Raw genomic sequence first — 15,961 nt, forward strand, 5'->3', positions numbered from 1 at the left:
CCTTCCTTCCCCTTCCTTCCTGTCTCCCTCTCCTTCCTTCCTTCTTCCTCTCCCTCCCTCTCTTCCCCTCTCCCCGCTCCCTTCCTTCCTTCTAATCTTTTAATGTTTCCTCTTCTCCCTCTCCTGCTACCACTCGCTCCCTCTGTATATCCCTCCCTCCTGCCCCTTTCCCCCTTTCCCTCCCTCCCTTCTTTCTGTAGAGAAGGAACAAACTTTCTCTTTACCCACTTAGATTCTTTACTGAAGCCTGCAAATTGAACGGACAAAGACATTCACAGGAGAACAAGACATGTTTCTTTATCGATGCTAATATTTTTACATATCAGCGAGAAGGCGGGGCTTTACAGAAAAGAAGTGGAAACCCAAAGAGGTGGTTAGACTGGGGGCTTTTCTATCATTTTAACAAAGGGTGACGAGATGAAAGAAAAGGAGTCTGGCATTTTAGGGTGGAAAATTGTGAGAAGGTAAATATGTGAGGGAACTGAGGGAAGGCTTGTTTCTGCAGACTCATCTCCATCTCTGGTGATAAGATTGTTCTGCTTCTGGTATGGGGTGGGGGAACCTTCACAAGGGGGGATTTATGTCACCTTTACAAAGGGAAATTTATGCCCTGCTTTTAGGCAGAAGGGGGTGGGGGAGGAGAGTTCTTCCCTTGTCAACAGCTTCTCAACTGCCTTTGGTTCGAGATAATTCTTATGTGAAAGTGATATATTTTGGGGTGGTATACTCTGATCCCCTTAACTTCCTTCCTGTGTTTCTGTTTCTTTCTTTTCTTCCCTCCCTTCCTTCCTTCCTTCCATCCTCTTCCTTCCTTCTTTCCTTCCTTCCTGTCTCTCATTCTTCTTCCTTCCCTCTTTTCTCTTTGACTTGTCCATGTAAGAACGTCCAGACCTGTAAAAAATTTTTTGTAAGGAACAAAAATAGCAACAATTGCTGGGGAGCAAGATCTCGAATGCTCTGGAGAATGACAGTTTTACAGTTTCTTTGGTACATTTGAAATTAAGGGAGGAACCTAAGGAAGAAGATAACGGGGTTGGGGGTGTGTGTTGGTGGGGTGGTGGCAGAAAGCAAAGCGGGAATTGGATTACAGGATAGTTAAGATGATGTGCTCTTCTGAGGGTGGTGACTTTGAAAAAGAGGCATTTTAAAGATGCGTTAACGTAGATGCACAGAAGCAAGGGACAGGGCTTGCTTAAGGCAAAGATAAACCTTTTACTAAAGAAATTATATGCCCGGAGCATAACTACCCACTACGAGCTGCTCAGTTAGGAATTTATGATCAGATCGCCCTGTGAGGGTACTTTCTACAGAACCTCTTTTTTGGTCCACAGACTTCTTGTTTCAGTGGCGACTGTGATAGCAGGGGTGGGGGTTATCCCTTCAAACACAATCTCCATCCTGCTCCCCTCCCTTCTCAGGGGTCCACCAGAGGCCCCTTCTACGGAAAGGACAAAACGCCCATCCCTGGTCTTCTCCATCAAAGCCTCTGTGCTCTGACTCTGCCTTGGCTCCTTGAGCCCCAGGGCTGATGGCCCTGTGCCCTCCTTCGTGGCCCTTGTCTGTCCCGTCCTCTGTGCGTTGGCGCGGGCAGCTCTCCCTGCCTGCTGCCTCCTCCCAGGTGCTTTCTGCTCATCCCCACTTCCTCTGAGACTCAGCTCTCACATTTGACTTCTGCTTTCCCCGACTTACTCTACCACTTCTGGTAGCTACTGTAAAACACCTTCCCGCTCTGGACCTGGGAGTTTCCCCATCTGTCTGGGGCTGAGGAGTAAGTGAGAGAGAGCTGGGAATGAATGAAACTCTTGCTCTGAAAAATTCCTGATTTGTGATTTTAAGAAAATCACTCCCCCATCTGAATAAAAAAGTTTCTCTTTTCCTTTAGGTCATTTACTTATCTATGATGTGGGGTGTGCGTATGTTTGTGTGTGGGGGGGTGTGTGTGCCAGGAATCAAATTTCATTTTACTTTTTGTATGGACAGCCAATTGCCCAGAAACACTTTTTTTTTTTTTTTTTTTAAAATTCTGGTAAACTTCACATAACAAAATTTACATTTAAAATAGTTAAGCCACTTTGAAGTGTACAATTAGTACATTCACAGTGTTGCTCGACCATCACCCCTATTAGTTCCAGGGCATCTTCTATCACCCTGAAAGAAAAGCGTGTACCTTTAAGCAGTCACCCCCACTCGCCTTCCCCTCACCCCTGGCAACTGCTTTGCTTTTTGTCTCTATGAATGTGCCGATTTTGGATATTCCATATAAATCGAATCATACAATACATGGCCTTTTGTGTCTGGCTATTTTCACTTACACTGTTTTCAAGGGTCGGTATTTCATTCCTTTTTATGCCAAATAATATTCTACTGCGTGGATGTATCACATCTGCTTATCTATTCATCAGTTCGCGAACATCGGGGTTGGTACCACTTTTTTGGCTCTTGATTCTATAAACATTGCTGTACAAGTTTCTGTTTGCACACCTGTTTCCAATCCTTCGGCGTCCAGCAACACTTTCCGAACAGGCTGTTCTGGTCTGCAGTTCCACCTCTGTCCGACCTTGACTTTCCACATATGTGTGAGTCTCTTTCTAGGCTCCTTATTCTGTTCCACTGGCCTAATAATCTATGCCGGCACCAACACTACACTGCAGAGTTCATTGTTAGAGCTTCATGGTACATCTTGATGGCCGGCTGAGCAAGTGTCCAACTCTCTCCTGCCTGCTTTGTCAAAACCGGCTTCATTAAATTTGGCCCTTTGCTCTTCCATATGGATTTTAGGAGATGCTCATTAAGTTCCACAAAAACTGTTGGGTTTTGTTTTGAATTTATAGGTTGACTGGAGGAGAATTGCTATCTTTATGACATTGAAGCTTTCCAGCATGCGTGCCAACACCATGTACACACACATGGGTCTTTACCCTCCATCTCAAGGCTTTTCTACAGGGCTCCGCTTGAGTCACTCTCTCCCAACTTTTCACCAGTGAATTCCTCCTTCTTCCCATTGCAGGGTCCTCTGGACCCCGTATTTCTCCCTCAGAGCCCCAATCCATTGTCCTGAAATCATTCATTAGGTTGCTCTTGCTTTAACCTCTGGGCTGCGGACTCCTCCAGGGCTACGTATGAGGCTGTCTCTTTTGTTTGCCTTTGTGTCCTTAGCTTGAAGAACCGGGCAGGATCCCAATAAATATTTGTAAAAAGAGTGAAGAAGCTACAGGGAGGAAAGTCTTCTGGCCCTGAGCACTTTGGCCATACCTAGAGAGACGTAAACAAAGCTATTTAACTTGCCTGTGCCTCAGCCTTCTTTCCTGGAAAGTGGGGATGCGATTAGGTTGTGCTGAGGATTAATTAAGTGAGCTCGGTTCTGTGTGACCCTGCTTGGAGCAAAGCCTGTCCAGTGGCCAGAGCTCCTTGTATTAACTGACCTACCTGTCCTCTCCATGAATATTCAGACTCCTGTGACTGCGGGCTCCAAAGTTATCTTGTTCTGATTTTACTTCTACCAGAAGATAGTCAACCTTATCCCTAGTTTGCATATGAGGCAAATGAGTCCCAGAGAAGAAATGACTCATCTAAGGCCTTAAACCCTTAAGTCCTGACACCAGACCCAATGTATGTAATCTTTAAGGTGCTTTCCGGCTTAGACATTTCAGTCAGTAGAACAGCTAATTAGATTTTGAGAACTCTATGGCTCCTGTCAAAACAAAACAAAACAAAAGAACTTCTAGACCCACAGCGTTGACTTAAATTATTCTTATCGTTACTGAAATAGGTATAAGCCTAAAATTAAGCATGAAGTCTTCATACTCATAACTACATAAAACTAACCTTAAAACCAAAACGAATCTCCTAATGCAAATACAACCACAAAACCAATAAAGTCCAAATTCACAACATCGAATTACTGTGACTGGTCATGTGTTGTTGAGATTGAGTCTCTGACATCGGGTTTAACGGGAGCAGAGAAATGTTTTTACATGTTTTGTTTCCTCCGTCATGTCTACGTAAGAAACGTCTAAACCTATAGAGAATTTTTATGAGTTTCCTTGAGCCAAACTGATGACAATTGCCGGGAAGGAAGATCTCAAGGGATTGAGAAGATGCTCTGGAGCATGGTAATTTTTTAGTTTATTTTATATATTAGAATAAAAGGAGGAGACATAAGGAGAGTTCCATGAAATCCATTGGTGGTAAATTAACTGGGAGGAAGAAAGCAAAGCAGCAGTGGAGGGAAATCTCTGGTGCTGGATAAAAAGTAAAATGGAGAGACACATACTTCTTTTACATCGGTGGGTACAGGACAGTGAAGAATGAACACTTAGGGCACATACAGGTGGTATGTGGGGGACGAGACAACCACCAGCGGTTCTGTGGTCTCTGCTCTGGTGCCTGTGGGTTGTGCCCTGAGGGGTCTGGAAAAGATTGCTCTGATATTTCAAAGGTATGTTATCTTAGATACAAAAATGAAAACAAAACACACACACACACACACAAAACAATAGACAGGCTCACTTAAGGTAAAGATTGACCTTTGCTAAGCAAGCTAGGAACCTAAGATATGACCACTCACAGTGACTAGCTTCTAGTCAGGAATTCTTATGTTCAAATCATCCTATGTGATTGTCTTTGGCCTCTGAGTTTGTAAGGCCCGCCATGCAGGCCTCTCCTGAGCTTGTCAGGTTTAGTATGTGGCCTCTTTTTTGTCCACAGTCATCATATTTGATGTAGAAAATGATGAACCATCACTTGAGTCACCATCAGAGTTACTGTCATTGTTTCCTTAAAAAAACAAAAAACAAAAACCAAAAAACCTCATTTATCATCCGGTTCGATATATGGAAAAATCTAAACGATGCATTCTCAAATGCAGTAATTAGAAATGGGAAATACTGCACTTAGTATGACATCGCTCATTGTACATTTACTGTGATACTCACTACTAATCCACTATTACAAGTGTGTTCACCAAATACAATAACGGCACAATTTATGCTCTAGCAAAGGACCCATTGTGCTGATTGCTATCAAGCTCCTCATTCCTGAGGTGCAATGTAGGGATGATAATTCAATTCTCCCACCACTTTACCCCACTGGGCTTATCAGGAAACTTCGGTCTCCCAAGCACAAAGATGCAGCCTCTGTGCATCCTTCAAGTATTCAATCAGACCTCTGTTCTTTTCTCCTTAGCATGAAATAATTAAAATTATACATCGGGCCCATACTCTGTGCTACTGTAATTTGTTACAGTTCCGATGTACTAAAATATTTAAGAAACTAATCTCCTAGTCTCTGAAATTGATGTTCAATGGCAAATGATCCTGGCAAAAGCAAGTTTTGAATTTCCACCAGTTACATAGATGGTCGTGAGCCCAAGTCTGGGAGTGAGTCGATTGTTGTCATTACAAATAAGTGAAGCAGTTGGACGTGCCTACATCAACTCAGCACAAGTGAATCACTATCATACTGGGCGCAGGAGAACAAACTCTGAAATAGATTTTTTTTTTGGTTCCCCTTTGAACAGGGAGTGTGGAGAGCCCCGTTTGAGAAACTCTGGTCTCAAAATCGCTAAGTCCGTGAAGAAGGGCGGGCAGGACCCGCAGTGGGTGCCCAGGGGCCAGCCCCTCACTTCCGGAGCACGGGACTTGGGGGGCTCGGTGCTCAGCGGCTTGAGCGCGCCGGCCCGTCGCTATCTACATCTGCGCTCTTCCTTCCTCAGGAAACAAATGGTGGCCCGGACCTCCCAGGAGCTCTGCTTCACCACGTGTGGCGGTGCGCCAGGGGACAGACGCCCCTCCCTGCACTGTAGGGTGACAGACCTCACCCCACCCCTCTGACTCCGGGTCCTCCAACCCCCACCCTCACCACGTGCAGGCCCGAGATGGCAAAAAGGCCCAGCCAACGTCACCAGGGATTTTTTTTCTTTCTTTTTTTCTTTTTTGCTGGTTTCAGGCTTTTTTCTGCCTGAGTGAAATGAAACAAACACCCCCTCGGCCTCCGAGCCTCCGGGCCACTAGACACCCACACGCCAGCACCCGCGCCCAGGCGCGGCCAGCCTCCCAACTGTCTGTGTCCGGGGCGGGACCCGCTTTGCATAAACAGCCCGGAGCAGTGCGGAGCCGGGAGCGCGCCGCTCGCTCGCTCCCCTGCCCGCTGCGCTCTGCCCGCTGCCCGGTAGGAGCGCCCGGCAGCTGGCCCGGGCGCAGGCGACACAGCACGCCAGGCTCGGGCTGAGGCGGCGCGGCCGCTGTTCCGACAGCCGAGGGCGCCGCCGAGGCCGGGAGCCGAGGCGCGGTCCAGACCCGAGCGCGTCCAGCTTCTGCGGATCAGGTGGGTCCCGCGGGGCGCCGCCCGAGCCCCCCGAATCCTCAAGCCGGGCCCAGCCCAGGGGCTGAGGGGCGACAGAGAGAGAGGAGCGGGCCACCGCTCCCGCCCTGCCCGATTTCTGCCCTGCCCGTGACCCTGCTTTTGTTCTCGTCGCTCCCTCCCGAATGGGACCCCATCCCTGTCCTCATCCTGTCCCTGTTGCTGCCTCTGCCCAGCCTTCTAGACTCGGGCCCGAGGGGCTGCGGGCTGAGGTCGACGCCTCGGGTCCTCGGGATGGGGGCTGGAGAGGGGAGGCTTAGCGGGCACGGGGAGGAACCCCGAGGAAGTGTGGAAAGCACTGGGAAGCGTGTCCCCGACTGTGGGGCAGGGAGCAAGCTTTGCTGTCACCCAGGACAAGATGGGAAGAGGATGCCTCCGGGGAGAGGGAGCTCGGGTGGGTAGAATGAGGGGCGCATGAACCCTTGAGCGCAGGGGGAGGTCAGAGAGCTCTCGGATCTGAGGACCAAGCCAAAAACCTGGCGTGCGGAAAGTTTCAGACTTTGTAACTTTGTCAGCAAAGGGGCCTGCTGCATTGATGTGATGGGAGGTGAACGGGTCCCCTCAACTCCTCAAACCACTCCGTTCCCACCCGAAAGGGACATCACCCCACGTTTGAAACTGGCAGGAAAACAGCTAAACAGAATGATTGCACAAACTCTTGAAAGGCGTCCAAGAAACAGTGAAGTGGAAAAAAACGTCAGCGCGCAGGGAGAGTGGAGCGGCTCGAGATTCCCCAGTCTCGCCGCTGGCCGCGGGGACTGAGGCCGGCTCCGAGGTCGTCGGCGCCGCTCCTCCCCCCAGGAAGGAACCCAGGCCCGGGCGGCTGCTTTTGTGGTTTCGCTTGGCTTTTACCTCCCTTCTGGCTCCTGAGCAGGCCTCGTTGCCTCTTTCATTCACGTGGAAATAGGGGTGTCTCAGGAGGCAGGAGGTGCAGGGGATAGCCCTGGCCTTGGCGCCTCCCAGCTGGGAGACACTTTCCCAGACAACCACGGATAAAAGAAGATACTGCTCTGAGTAAGGAAATGCCAAGCGCGGAGGGGCTCGCGAGCGTTTGGGTTGGGGGCGGGTGTAGGATAATAGGATATGGTTATTCCGTCGCACTTCGGTGCTGCTTTGGCCTTACTAAGCACGTTCTACCTTGTTTGGAGTTAATCTCTTGGTGTCCTTTGCCTCCCTTACCAGATGGGGGGCAGGTGCGGATCCCAGTTGCTGTTACAAGTTACAGGTGCTCGATGACTGAATAAGGCAGAGCAGGAAGAGTGAAAGAAGCTCTCAGGTTTACCTGGGTCAGGGGATTTCAAACTGTGCCCCAAGGATCCTGGCTCAAGGGCCAACATGGTGGGGGAGGGGAGCCTGGAGTGGGGGCTGGGCTCTGACTCCTCCCGCACTTTCAGGCAGAACCAGTTCGGTTCTGCCCTTATCTCTTTCATATCCTGGGAAACCCCAGAGGCTGTTTTTGATCTCAGATGCTTCAGATCCAACCTGGAGAAACTGAGTCAAGAGGTGTGCAAAGCGATGTGGGTAGAATCCTCTCATAGCCAAACCTTATCAGGGAAGCTGTCCTCTAAGTCAGAGGCCAGCCGCAGGTCCCTGGCTGTTGTGGCTCTAAGCGGTCATTTTTACAGCTCACTTAGAACCTGACTCCAGAGCCCCAAAGTGGCCTCCTTACCCTTCTGGGAGAGAAGCTTGTGGATCTCTTTCTCTGAGCTATTCCAGGACTGTAAGGGATGTATGTTCACATGTGAGTTGGTTTCACAGGCTGAGGTCAGAAAGAATTAGGTTCCCCAGGAGCTAGTCAGCACACTGCCCCTTCCTTAGCCCAGCCCAACAGGGTAGGGTAGGGTAGGGTAGGGTAGGTATCATGAACTCGTTTCACAGTTGAGGATATGAAGATGCAGAGAGGCCTTAAATCATGGCTGAGTGTGAATGCAGCTCTGTCTGGCTCTAAGGTGTGTACTCTCCCCATTATACCATCTCTCGTGATGGCTAGAAAATGGCCAATGGACAGATGTCATCAAGATGGAGAAGAAGGGAGAATGGCCGAAAGGGGAGGCCGCATTGAGTGGGGGGCTCGACGCTCATAGCACATTCATGGTATAAATATAATTTTACTTAAAACGAATATGTTTTCTGCTTGGTATTTTCTTTTTAGCGTTTATTTTACAGATACTTTAAAAATGCTTTTTCTAATTGTTAAAGTATAATTTATGTACAATAAAATCTACAAATGTTAAGTGTTTGGATCAATAAGTTGTTGTGGGTTTTTTCTTGGTTCAATAAGTTTTGTCAGTTGTTTATACCTGTGTAACCACCTCCCAAAACAAGACATAAAATATTTGCATTATCCTAGGAAGTTCCCATTTCCAATTAATTTTCCTTTTGCCGGTCCAGGTAACCACTTTCTGATTTTATCACGATTGATTAATTTCACCTACTCTTGGATGTCATGTAACTGGAATTACACGAATGTCTCTGTGACATCTGGTTCATTTCACTGGACATAGTGTTTTTTAAATTTATCTGTGTCGTTTCATCTGTGAATAGTTTGTTCCTTTTATTGATTGTATGGATGTACCACAATTTGCCTACTTATTCTGTTCTTGGACATTTGGGTTATTCTCAGTTTGGGCTGTTATTTCTTATAGAATTCTTTTGTGGACCTTTATTTCCCTTAGAAGTGAAATTGTTGGGTCACAGGGTATATACCGTTTTCCATTCCCACCTCAGTATAAGAGGCTTGTAATCGATTGTTCCATATCCTTGACAAGACTGAGTATCATCAGTCTTTGGTTTTTGCCATTTTAGTGACCAGGTGGAGGTATCTTATCCCTTCTGTTTTACGATGGAATTTTAAGAGTTGTTGGAGAAGGGGCCAGAATATGAAATGAGATGGTGCTGTGGAGGCCACTGAGAACCGTGAGCAGGGAGGGAAGGAACCAACTAGTGGTTGAAATTGTGACCTTAGGGATAGGAATTTCTGGCTCAGGAGAGTTCTCCGTATTACCTGAGATTGAAAGACCTGGTACTTGTCCTCTGTAAACTAGGCAAGTTCATCCAGGCTCATAGCTCATGCTACTTCTATAGCAATCATCTTTATCTCTAGTGCAGGTCGGTTTTGGGTCCCCAACTCACACGTTTAACTGCCCATAGGACATCTCTTCTTGTATATCTCAAAGACACTACAAACTCAAGTCCGGAACAGAATTCTTTACCTCATGTTGGCTTTCTGTCATGGGTCACTGGATAGATGATGGTACCACTGGCTGAGAGAATATGTAAAGAGGATTGTTCGGGTCAGAGGATTTTAGTTCCATGCTATATGGTGTAGAGCAGTCTAGGAAGATAAGGTCTGAAAAATGCACTGTGCAATTAAAAGATTACTGAAATACACCAAAAGCACTTTTGGTGGAATAGAGGGCAGGCAAGCTAGATTGTTGATAGGTGATAGAAAGGAGCGATGGTGAGAATAATCAAGTCTTGCAAAAAGTTTGTTTGAGAAGAGCAGGGGAAAGAATGAGCAATAATTGTAGAAAGACGGGTTGCTGGAACGAGTTTTAGAATGGAAAAGACAAGTGAGAGATATTCAGTGCAGGAGAGAGAAGGGGTGGCCTATAGAGCAAGGTGCTGGAGGAGCAGGAAGGAATGGGGAGGGCTGGCTTTGCAAGAAAGATGGATGTCTTCACCTGTGAGACCGGACGTGAATGAACGAAGATGAGAAAGCTCATCATCAAGCTCATCTTTCAGCTACAAAAATTCTCTGTTGACTCTTCATAGGCACAACTCCTAATCATGATGTATAAGGTTCTTCATCATCTGCTCCCTTCTCAAGTCATATATATAGTGTGTATCAGTTAGCTTTTGCTACGGCTATGCTATATAACAAACAACCCCAAGTCTTAACTTATGACCACAAAGGTTTATTCATTAGACACATTACATGACAGCTGTTGGGCAGTTGCAGCTGCATGGTTTCTGTAGCTCTGCTCCAGGTGCCAACCGGCCCGAAGATCTGTTCCATGTGTCTTCTCATTCTAGTACCCGGGTCGAAGAAGCTGCTTTTATCTGGTACGTGTTATTTTTGTGGTGAGAGCTGGAGAAAGAGGTGACATGATTCCTCTTCAAGCCCCCACTCTGAACTGGCACAGTCACTTTACCCACATTCCACTGGTCAAAACAAAGCCAGTCATTTGACCAAATCCAAAAGCAGTGGGGCAGAAATATATACTCCGCTGATTGGCAGGGAATGATACTCAAGAATAATGATCCAATTGACCACATATATTTGTTAATAACTCCCTGATGCAGGTCCCCACTTATATCTGCAAGCTAATCCCCCTCACACAGCCTACTCTTTGGCACAGTTGCTCTCCCTTCATCAACCATGGCAATGACCTTTCAGATCTCTCTTATCTTTGCACATATGGTCCCTCTGTCTGGGAGTCATCTCCCTTCCCCTCTCCTCAACCCCATCAAATGTAGGACCCAGTTCAGTCAATCCTATCTCTTTCCCAACTCCTTTCGCTTTCATCCCCACTGCCCTTGCTTGGTCGAGATGAACCCTTCTCCAGCTCGGACCCCTGCTCTATGCCTTCCCTATTCTCCACTTCAGTCTTGTGTCCTCTGGTACATCTTGTCACCGCAGCCTAAGTCTTCCTTCCAGACGCCAAACCGATTGTGTTTTCCAAGGCTCTCCTCTGACTGCGGGATAAAGCGCATATTCTTTAGGCGGCATCCAAGGTCCTGCATGAGCTGCTCTCTGACTTTCTCATCACTCTTGTCATCTTACTCCTTAGAATTTCTGCTCCAACCTCAGGGAACTACTGCAATTCATGAAACCCTCTACTGGTTTGATGCCTCTGGGCTTTTCCCCAGGCAGCTCCCTCTGCTTGGAACGCCCTCCCCACCACCTCCCCAAACCCCACCCGCAGACTCCTACTCAGCCTTCGAGACCCAGTTTCATCATCATCCTCTCTGTGAAGCCAATCTCTTCATCCCACTTCCCATAAGTCGCGTGTTCTCCCCCAACCCCCACCCCAGCTCCCTGGGCATCCTGCAGTACCTGGCCCCAGGTACATTCTGTTGCATGTCATCACTTCTCCTCTCCTTGGCTGTGAGCTGCTGGAGTGAGGACACACTGCTCAAGACCACCGCTCTCTTTATTTGACCCCCTCTGGTGGGTAGGTGTGGCCTCTGGAGGCCCGCTGCCTGAGTTTGCATCCTTAGTGGCTATCAGACCTGGGGCAAGGCACCGCATCTCCAGCATAGTAGGCTGAGGGCTGCTGACAGGAGCTCTGCTCTGCCTTTCCTCCTGAGGGAGGGTGGCCAGGTGGGTTAGTCTGGAAAGTCAAAGAATGATGCAGATTTGTCCCTGGACTGAAAGCGAAGGGGTCATCATTTAGTATACGAAATCCAGAATTATTTCTCAAAGTCCTTCGGTTCTAAAAAGAGAAAGTAAAAATATGTCATCTAAATCTCCAGTAAAACAAATATAGCTATCTAGCAGACAGTTGAGCATATCTCTGTAACACCCAGGACAAAGGTCTAGCCTGAAGGAACTGCTTTGAGAGGCGTTTTCACATGGATGGTATTTAAGGCCTTGGTCGGAGATGAGATAACCCAGGGAAAGTGGTCCCTGCATTGAAAACAGAAAAATTATGTCCATTTACATGAGCAAAGACTTCTGTCACTGGTGTCAGGTAGCATAAGGAATTGTGAAAGATGGGACAAACGCACATAGGTAGAAAGATATTATGGACATTGTTTTCACTGTGTGTCTTTGGCAGATGTGAATGGCAGGGTAAAGCATGGGGCCGCCATTAGGGCCAGGTCCTAACTGGGACACAGAGTGATCTGACATGGAGGAGGACAGCCCAGAGAGAACACACCCGAAAACGTGGTCCAGGAGGGTTGAGTGGTGTGGAGAGGCTGGGTAGGGAGAATGGGCCCTGGCTGGCTATGGGTTGACAGCAAGACCCTGGGGGAGACAGAAAAATAAATATAGAATTATTATCATTCTAGTTCTCTACACTAGTCGACAGCGCGACCCTTTTCCCGTTTGCCCCGAGAATGTTCGCCAGCGGTGCTTGTGGCGGCGGCATTTACCCCGAGGTAACTCGTGGATTACAATCCTAACCTTGCCCCCAAAGTTTGCTATTGAATATCTCGCTTTTTTAAATTACTTTTGCATCTCTCTAGTATATCAATAGTCTTTGGAAACAAATGACATCATTTTATTCATAGCATTCTGTTTTTAGTAGTTCGATCGTTGAAAATGTCAAGTTCTAGAAAAAGTAGCATTCCTACGTGTGATGTTAAATGAACGCTGGCAGCGAGCTGCACTTTTTTTTCCTAAACGGGAAAAGGGTTGAAGCGTGAGGTCATAGATTGATCTCGCTTGAGCCTCACAAAAGCCCTGTGAGGTCTGCACATGAGTAATTATTCCCCCGTTTTACACATGGGAAAACTGAGCCTTCGCATTTTAAAGTTTTGGCCCAAGTCTCAGATTGAAGCGGCGTGATTGAGGCATCAGAGCCTTGTTCCGACTCCAAACACAGTGTGGCTTGGAGACCTGGGTGGGATGCAGAGTGAAGGTGGAGGGTCGCTGGGGGTGGCTGCAGAGACTCTGTGGGCGCACAGATCCATGCCCAGCCCGGGAGACAGCCCCCGCCTGGCCCTGCATAGACAGAAGTCAGCCAGAGGGGGCGAAAAGCAGCTATTGGAAAGAAGCTGCAGAGAGAGAGAGAGGCCAGGTCTTGGGATTAGTTCTTAATAAAAGTTTTAAATTCCATCCTGGTCCGAGTGCCCTCATGTTTAGGAGCCTTGCTTTAAATGCACTGGACGTGGCATTGACTAGGGATAGGACACTGCAAAGAACTCTGGGCTGAAAGTGAGCTGGTCTTTTCCCACCTGATGCTGGTGCTGCCAGTGGTGGGAGCTGTCGGAGTCTCAGTTTTCCCATCAGCAAAATGGCACGAGGTCGTGATCTAGCAAACTTCTCTCTGAGCAACACCTGCTGTTAAACAAGTCCAATCCTATGAGAAAAGAACAGTTGAACTAAAAACTTACAAGGAAGAAGTGGCCGTTGTGCCTAGAGGGACCCCAAGTTTTTGGCCCCCACTTGCCAGTTTGGGCACCAGAAACTGTGATTCTAGAAGATATACCTGTTCCGGAGGCTCATGTATGAATCAGGTATTCATTCAACGTTCCCTGAGCCACCATAAATTCACTCTCACTTATTAATACATCCAGAGTTTATTGAGCACCTACTATGTGCTGTGCTAGACACCTGACATGTAGCAGTGAACAGAGACACAATCCCTGCCCGGGGGAGGCTGGGATTTAGCTTGGGAGACAGTCATTAGACAACCACTTGCACAGCAAAAGCCACGAAGGACAAGTGCAGGGTGAGTGTCACAGGGGCCTGAGGTGGTCTGGGAGGGCTTCCTTAAGGAAATGACCTTTAAACTGAGCCCTGGAGGAGTTAGAGGACGAAGAGAGAGAAATATCAGGCAGAAAGAAGAGGCTGTGAAAACCTGTCATTCTGACATCCTCCTGGCTGTTCCAGAATCAGATGGCCCTAGTGATGGCGGGGCTGCAGAGGAGCACGGAGGAGGGAGCAAACCTGAGGCCATGGGCCAGCGGGAGGCACTGGTGTTGGCAACATCCACGTGCAGCTGTGCCCCTGCCCTCTTTGCCCCTCCCTCAGGGACTTCTCAAGCGATCGGCCAGATGTTCCTGAGAGGAACTTGCCTGACATATCTGTGAGCAAGGCCAAGACACTTCTCAAAATCAAGGGCAGGGTTTGCTTGAAGGGGGACAAGCTCCTTGAGAGCAGGGGCTGGGGCCGGGGCCGGATTTACTCTTGGTTGACTCATCCTGTGGTTGTGTGTGACTGGTATTTTGTATAGCAAATGCTATGTTTGCATGTTGGCCAGGACTGTGCAAGGGGAACGAGAATTAATCTTCCTGTGTTCAAATTTAACTGAGTGCTTAGCAGGTCATTCCCTGGAGTGAAAACGCTTAGTAAACATTTGGGGTTGATGTTCTGAGTAGCACATGAGAAGCTGTCCCGTTCAGAAATTATGGTTGCAAGCAACAGACAAAGATTCTAGCTGACTGAGGCCAAAAAAGCCTGCATTGAAAGGATTTTTTTATTGCTCACGGTATCCCCAAGATGGCTAGAAAACCAGGCTGGCCAGAACTAGTAGAAATCGAGCAACGGGCTACACAGTCAGGGGCCCGCATAGGAGCTAATTCTACATCTTTCTGCCACTGAAGCCGCTGTAACATTTCACCTGCATCCAGACTTGCGTGTCACTTTATGGTGCAAAACTGCTACCTGGCCAGGCCTGGGTCACACCCCTGCATTCCAGGGGCGTCTGGTTTGCTCTGCTCTGGTGGTGGGAGGTGGCTGCTGCCTTTAAGCTCAGCAGTCTCAAAATCCACGGAAGCCACCAGACATGGGGGACCCTATAGTGCCACAGAATCTTTCAGGTCTAAAGAGAGTCACAGGGTCACAGCTACAGGAAGGAAAAGTCTTCTGGGGATCTCTTAGAGGGGCAGCCTGATCTTAGTCAAGTTCTTGAACCTCTGAACCTCAACATTCTCATGTGTAAAACGGGTTCGTGTGGATTTTAGAGATAACATCACTGTGCGTAGTGCTTGATATGTGGTACTATTAAATGGCCGCGACTGTTTTTACTATTAGTAGCAGAAATGACTGTAACTTCGTTCAGTGGCTCTCAGACCAGCTACGTCCTCGAAGGAAGGAAAACCCAACATGCGAAAATGTAGACTAATGCAGAAGTGACCATACACATTTATAAGGAGATTTTCTGCGGGATTCCTTTCGATTTTGACCTCCTCGGGATACTTACGGTGGGCTTTAATTTATCAAAAAGAAACAAACAAATAAATGAATGAATCACCTTTTTTACAGACCCTCGATAAATAGTGTTGAAGAGAGCAGTTCTTTTGCAGGAATAGACAAATCTGTTTAGAGACCTCAGCTTTGCTTCCTCACAGTAGAAACACTGAAAAAGGGAAAGGAGAGTTCACGCCCACGTGACTGGGGGCACGGGCCAGCCCCAAACAAACCCCCAGGGACTCCTAGGAACACAGAAGGCCTGGATTAGAGCTGGAGGCCGCAGCGTGCTGGTAAAGGTTTTGCAACCAGCTCTTTGAAAAATAAAAGCCCTGATGGGGGCGGTTGCCTCTTTCCATCATATAAATATGTCTACCATACCCGGTTTCAAGCTGTCACTCGAACTGGCAGTGTGATGTTAGTTATTTTCCACTCCGTCTAGACACAATAGATTTCAGGAACCTCGAGAGTACATACCATGTAGTAAAACAGTTCGGAAGTGCTGAGTTTTGATGATTACCTCTGTTCTGAATAGAATTCATTTAGTTGTAAGTTTATATAATTTAATTTTTAATAATGGCTGTGTAAGTTTATGTAATTCTTAATAGTGGCCGTGTTTAACAACTTGCTTGCCAAATTCTTGAAAATTAGACACTTAGCTCTTGCAAGTCATCACGAGCCAACTGCAGCATGCTACTGGCTTGGGAGGTCCTTGGGGACCCCAGACAGACACCAAAA

At 47.7% G+C, this 15,961-nt stretch overlaps 1 protein-coding gene across 3 annotated transcripts in view; it reads left to right on the forward strand.

The window, feature by feature from the left end:
* Positions 1-5,857: 5,857 nt before the first annotated feature.
* Positions 5,858-15,961, forward strand: part of LOC102892029 (N-acetyllactosaminide alpha-1,3-galactosyltransferase) — a 47,956-nt gene continuing 37,852 nt past the window's right edge. Inside the window, exon 1 of one of the 3 annotated variants that reach the window (XM_015593367.2) lies at positions 5,858-6,324. The gene's annotated coding sequence lies outside the window, so the exon portion shown is untranslated. The other 2 variants (XM_006917065.3, XM_025050437.1) reach the window with 2 other exon arrangements.

The sequence above is a fragment of the Pteropus alecto genome, unplaced genomic scaffold (assembly GCF_000325575.1).
Source record: "Pteropus alecto unplaced genomic scaffold, ASM32557v1 scaffold226, whole genome shotgun sequence".
Classification (NCBI taxonomy): Eukaryota; Metazoa; Chordata; class Mammalia; order Chiroptera; family Pteropodidae; genus Pteropus; species Pteropus alecto.